Source organism: Heterodontus francisci, unplaced genomic scaffold (assembly GCF_036365525.1).
Source record: "Heterodontus francisci isolate sHetFra1 unplaced genomic scaffold, sHetFra1.hap1 HAP1_SCAFFOLD_286, whole genome shotgun sequence".
NCBI lineage: Eukaryota > Metazoa > Chordata > Chondrichthyes > Heterodontiformes > Heterodontidae > Heterodontus > Heterodontus francisci.
Genome location: NW_027141006.1, coordinates 672,261 through 678,992, shown reverse-complemented (window position 1 = coordinate 678,992; position 6,732 = coordinate 672,261). Strand labels below are relative to the sequence as shown.

The 6,732-nt window shown below is 46.3% G+C and overlaps 1 non-coding gene across 1 annotated transcript; it reads left to right on the top strand.

Annotated features, from left to right (window-relative positions):
* Positions 1 to 2,513: 2,513 nt before the first annotated feature.
* Positions 2,514 to 2,585, top strand: trnat-cgu (transfer RNA threonine (anticodon CGU)). The gene has a single exon. It is a non-coding gene; the product is annotated as a tRNA-Thr (tRNA).
* Positions 2,586 to 6,732: the final 4,147 nt, after the last annotated feature.

The window sequence follows — 6,732 nt, the reverse complement described above, 5'->3', positions numbered from 1 at the left end:
CCTTTAACTATATTCAGCGCTGGTATTTTACTGCCACACACTGACTGAAAGTGTCCCATCTTTCTGCAGGAAAAACACTCAGCTTCTTTGGCGAGGCAGTTTTCCCACTTGTGTCTCTCTCGGCCACACCTACTGCAATTGGTTGCAGCTACCACTAGATGCTCTTCCCGTCTTTCTTGTCTTTTACCCCAAATGTTTCCTTTTGTTTTCTGAACAAATTCAATTGAGTCTGCAACTCTCGAGATCAGACTCTCCCTGTCCCCTTGGACAACGGATTGGTTAAACTTTCTAACCTCTGTTTGTCTGCTCAATTGAAACTCTTTCGTTAATGTGAGACCAGCCCTGGACTGTAGATGATCTGAAAGGGTGTTGTCTAATACCCCGAACACAATCCTGTCTCCATTCAGCTCTTCCCTTAAGTTGCGGTATTCACAATCCTCCGTGAGATTGTACAAGTCATTGATAAATGAATGAATACTCTCCCCTTTCTGTTTTGTACGCTTATTAAATTCAAAGTGATTCCTGACAATGCAGCAGCCAGCCGACGTCATCAGAGCGCTCCAAGCTGCGCACATGCACAAACAGTCTCCTGCGCTCTGAGATGCTGCGCATGCTCAGCCTCCGTCTTCCAGGACGAAGTGGCGCATGCGCGGGAAAACTCTCTAACCCCTCTCAGCCACTCACTCCAGGCCGCTCGCTGCCCGCTCCTCGCTACCCCGCTCCCCCGCCCTCCGGCCACTTGCTACCCCCCCCACCCCCGCACTGCCCTCTCTCCGTCCACTCACGGCCCGCTTCCCCCCCACGTCCCTCCAGACACTAGCTCTAAGCCATGCTGCTTCCCTCCTCTCGGCCTCTCGCTCCAATATTCGATCATTCTTCACCGCACCACCCGATAAAGCAAGGCGAGCCTCGAGGGGTGATGGGGCAATGTTGGAGTGAGTGGCCGAGAGGAGGGAAACGGCAGAGCCCATGGCCTGGAGTGTGAGCGGCCAGAGAGCAGGATGGGGGTGGTGGTGGGTGAAGCGGGGAGTGAGCAGTCAGAGAGTGGGATGGGGGTAAGCGGGGAATGATTGTCCGGAGAATGGGATGGCACTGTTTAGAGGGGATTTGAGGAAAAAATGTTTCACCTCGAGGGTGGTTGGAATCTGGAACACATTGCCTGAAGGAGTGGTCGAGGCAGGAACCCTCACAACATTTAAGAAGTATCTCGATGAGCACTCAAAACGCCACAGAATACAAGGCTACGGCCACGTGCTGGAAAATGGAATTAGAATAGATAGGTACTTGATGGCCGGCACGGACATGATGGCCGAAGGGCCTGTTTCTGTGCTGTATAACTCCATGACTCGATGAAACCTCACTGAATTACAGAGGGTGTGCAGCACTGTCAGAGGTGCTGTCCTTCTAATGAGACTTCAAACAGCGCAACGTTCTCCGAGTATCAACCAAAACATGTCCATTGTGTAGATATGTGCCGTATTTGCTTATGAAACGACAGTCACTGCTCCTAAAGTAATTCACTTTAGGTGAATTAAGATGACTTGGTACTCTATAACGCGAATGCGCAAGAGGTAGCGGGGGACTGTTGGGGTGGGACGGAGGCGGCGATGGCAAACTTTGAGGGGATTTTTGGGTCGAAGTTGTTTTCTGTGATAAATTGAGTAGCTCCATCTTTAATCCTGGCAGCTGCCTGAATGTCACAGACAGTGACGTTTCAGTGAAAGAGGCTGCATTTGCGCATGTGCTAGTACAGCGTCACCTGGTGGTTGCGTTGTCAGCAATGCAGCGTTTTAACTTTGGCTCCACGATGACATTTTTTTCCTCAATTAAAATATGTATTGAGTGCCTTAATAACTTCTTCACATGTTGCCTTCTGTTCTTCATGAGGATGTTGCCTGCACACTCCCTCCATTGCAGACAATAGCGTACTGACCTGTTCCATGTCTGGCTTCTGCACGAGACCCGATGCAGTACGATACCTTGCAAACCTCTGGAACCATCTCGGCCACTCCTCGGCTTGGTTCAGTCCAGTGACCTTTTCAAAGGTGCAGGCAAAGATTTCTCCATCTTCGCTTTGGTTTACTGTGGCCCCCATATAATATTCTGATACCTGTCAAGGCTTAGTACAGAATTTATAAGAATCTGACGGTTAAAATAAACTGAGTTTACTCTACACACCTTGCATTGAAGGTTTCATCGACAACTCTCCATGAGGTGCCACACAGATTATATTACATCACTTCCTGTGATGATGCACATAGTCTATTTATATAATCTGCCCAGTAACAACCCAATGTCCACTCTTATATTATTGTACAGATGTGAGAAAAGCTGAGGATGGGAATGGAACGTCTGAATGAAGATTTCATGATGCTGATGAAGTAAATGAGGCTGATCTGTTACCCATTCCACAATCCCTCTTTATTTCTGTGCATGTTTCTCGTTGCTGTTTCAACCAAATTGAAAAAGAATCACAAATCCTCCTCTGGAGCCTCAGGTGCCCATTAATAAAAGGCATGGTGGCCAAGTGGTAAGGCGTTAGTTTCGTAAACTGAAGATCACGGGTTCTATCCCCGTCCGTGCCTTATGATTAGTTTCTCACTTTAAATGTGATGTTTTCAGAAAAGTTGTGCGTTGCATTTGTGTCGGCCATCTGGAAATCAGTGTCATGTTACACTTTATTCTGGACACTGGGAAGAACATGAGGAGTAGCCACATGGTTCCTCGAGCCTTCTCTGCCATTGACAGAGTGAAAATAACTGAGGTCCAAGCACTGAACCTTTTTACTGTGCATTTGCTTGATATTTAACAGAGCTATTCTATTAAGGGCGGCACAGTGGCACAGTGGTTAGCACCGCAGCCTCACAGCTCCAGGGACCCGGGTTCGATTTCAGGTACTGCCTGTGTGGAGTTTGCAAGTTCTCCCTGTGTCTGCGTGGGTTTTCTCCGGGTGCTCCGGTTTCCTCCCTCAAGCCAAAAGACTTGTAGGTTGATAGGTAAATTGGCCATTATAAATTGTCACTTATGTAGGTCGGTGGTAGGGAAATATAGGGACAGGTGGGGATGTTTGGTAGCAATGTCGGATTAGCATAAATGGGTGGTTGATGTTCGGCACAGACTCGGTGGGCCGAAGGGCCTGTTTCAGTGCTGTATCTCTAATCTAATCTAATATAATATAATCCCACATCCCGCACTCCTGTCCTTTCCCCCATTGCCCTGTTAGATTTTCCATGTCAGGTATATATCCAATTCCATTCAGAGTTAACATTGAATCTGCTTCCACTGACCTTTCAGGATTGCATTCCAGACCAGAACAACACACTGCTGAAAAAACAATCTCCTCATCACAACTCGAATTCTTTTGTCAATTACTTTAAATGTGTTTCCTCTGGTTGCTGACCCTTCTGTCACTGGCAACACTTTCTCCTTCTTTACTCGATCAAAACTCTTCAGGATTTGCATTTCCTGCTGCCTTTGCTGATATAACAAAGCTGAGCACACATCACCAAAAGGAATATGATTGGCTCTGAATCACATTTATCCTTCCTGTCAATCTGATGTGAATCTTGTATTTTCCCGGAACCAAACAATCTGAGCAGCAAGTGTGGGTTCCAGTGATTCCCACCGCTCTGAGAGAGAGAGGATGTGATAATGAGCCAGATAGAAGAAAGGAGTCAGATAGAGAGTAAAATAGCCCTGGTCTGTTTCTACTAACCCCCGGCCCCCTACTTAAAATGGCATCATTTTCTCCTGCCTCTCCACATTCTAATCCATTGATTAATGCAATCCTTTCATCTGAAACATAGAACATAGAACAGTACAGCACAGTCAGGCCCGTCGGCCCACGATGTTGTGCCGAACCTTTAACCTACTCTCAGGTCAAACTACCTACATACCCTTCATTCTACTATCATCCATGTACCTATCCAAGAGTCGCTTAAATGTCCCTAATGTATCTCCTTCTACTACCACCGCTGGCAGTGCATTCCACGCACCCACCACTCTCTGTGTAAAGAACCTACCTCTGACATCTCCCCGAAACCTTCCTCCATCACCTTAAAATTATGTCCCCTGGTGATAGCCCTTTCTGCCCTGGGAAAAAGTATCTGGCTATCCACTCTATCTATGCCTCTCATCATCTTGTACCACTCTATCAAGTCACCTCTCATCCTTCTTCGTTCCAATGAGAAAAGCCCTAGCACCCTCAACCTTTCTTCGTAAAACATACCCTCCAGTCCAGGCAGCATCCTGGTAAATCTCCTCTGCACCTTCTCTAAAGCTTCCACATCCTTCCTAGAATGAGGCGACCAGAACCGAACACAATATTCCAAGTGTGGTCGAACCAGGGCTTTATAGAGCTGCAGCATAACCTCGCGGCTCTTAAACTCAATCCCCCTGTTAATGAAAGCCAACACACCATATGCCTTCTTAACAACCCTATCAACTTGGGTGGCAACTTTGAGCGATCTATGGACATGGACCCCAAGATCCCTCTGTTCCTCCACACTACCAAGCATCCTGTCTTTAAGCCTGTATTCTGCATTCAAATTCGACCTTCCCAAATGAATCACTTCACACTTTTCCAGGTTGAACTCCATCTGTCCCTTTAATTCCTGTTTCCTAATCCATTGATGTTTCACAATGTACTGAACTGTCCCAATCCATTGATATAACTCAGTCTATAGAATTTCTCAATCCACTGATATTTTCCACTCCATTGACTATCCCAATCCATTAATGGTTCCTGACCATTGACATTCCCAATCCATTTATATTGCCTGTGATTTCAAAGCAACTGTGGAATACAAATAGTATCAGTATTATCAGATACATCGAGATGAGGTGCAATAGCCAAGTGGACAGATGTCAGGTTTATAAAGAAAAAAGCACCGGCTCGATATTTGTCCAGTCTATCACTGGACCTGAACTCTCAACCTACTGTTTTTCTGTGGGTCTGCTGACTTGTAGATGTGAAGAACCATTGGATGTTTCTCAATCCTCTGACTTTTCTCATTCTTGTGCCATATTTGTTCCTTTGGGTTCACCAGTGAAGAAAATTATTCCCTATTACATTTGGTGAAGACTTTAATAACCTCACATCCTTGTGTCTCACCATCTCAGGTCAAACTCCCGACAGAAACTTTAAACATTTAACTATTCTGCTGGAAACATTTTCAAGGGCGCAGACATTCCTTCATTACGCTTCCTTCTTTGACATGTGATTGACAAATATGTGTGTAATGGAGAGAGAGAGAGTGAAAAAAGAGAGAGAGAGAGTGCGATAGAAAGTTAGAGGACCAGCTAAAGACAGATAGAGAGAGAGAGGCAGAGAGAGGTAAAGCGATAGACAGAGAGAGAGAGAGAGAGAGAGAGAGAGAGAAGGAGAGAGAGTCATTGAGTCATGGAGTCACTACAGTACAGGAACTCATTTTGCCCATCAAGCCCATGTAAATCAATCCATTCAGTCCCATTCCCCCGCTCTATCCCCATCGCCCTGTAAGTTATCTAAACCTGTCATATTTATTATAATCTTGTACATGTCTATCAAATCTCCCCTCAATCTCCTTTGCTCCAAGGAGAACAACCCCAGCTTCTCCAACCTAACCTTACAGCTAAAATCCCTCATGTCTGGAACCATTCTGATAAATCTTCTCCACCCTCTCAAGGACACTCACATCCCTCCAAACGTGTGTTGACTAGAACTGGATGCAATTCTCTGGTTGTGGCCCAACTAGAGATTTATACAGGTTCAGCATAACTTCCCTACTTTTGTACTCAGTACCTCAATTTATGAAGCCCAAGATCCCATATGCTTTGCTAACTATTTTCTTAATGTGTCCTGCCACCGTCAAAGTACTATGCATATGAATCCCCAGGATTTTATTCCTAAAAATATACTTTCTTCATATAAATCTTTAAAAAATGCATTACACAACAGTTCAAAACAGCACCAAGTTGACATTCCAAAAAGTGCAAAGGAAATCAGTTTTCTTCAATACAGGAGTGAGTTGCCTCACAACCCTTCCACTCCATTTTACCTGACATGGACATTTTACAGCAAACCCATATCTGGTGTATACAGCACGAGGGGTTTCCAATGGGTCCAGCTGCCCAGTTCACTATGGCGGGGGGACCTTACACAGTGGTCTTTCCCCATTGAGCCTTTGCAGTGGCTACTCCAAGCTTTAGTGCGTCCCTCAGCACGTAGTCCTGGACCTTGGAATGTGCCAGTCTGCAAAACTCGGTCGTGGACAACTCTTTGCGCTGCAAGACCAGCAAGTTTCGGGCAGACCAAAGAGTGTCTATCACCAAATTGATGGTCCTCCAGCAGCAGTTAATGTTTATCTCGGTGTGCATCCCTGGGAGCAACCCGTAGAGCACAGACTCCTGTGTTACAGAGCTGCTTGGGATGAACCTCGACAAAAACCACTGCTTCTCTTTCCACACCTGCTTTGCAAAGACACATTCCAGAAGGAGGTGGGCAACTGTTTCTTCCCCACCGCAGCCACCTCGAGGGCCGCGTGTGGAGGGGGCGAGACTTCGGGCATGCAGGAAGGATCTGACAGGAAGGGCTCTTCTTACCACCAGCCAAGCTACATCTTGGTGCTTGTTTGAAAGTTCTGGTGATGAGGCATTCTGCCAAATGACTTTGGCAGTCTGCTCAGGGAACAATCCGACCGGATCCACCATCTCCTTTTCCCGTAGGGCCTTGAGGACATTCCGTGCAGACCA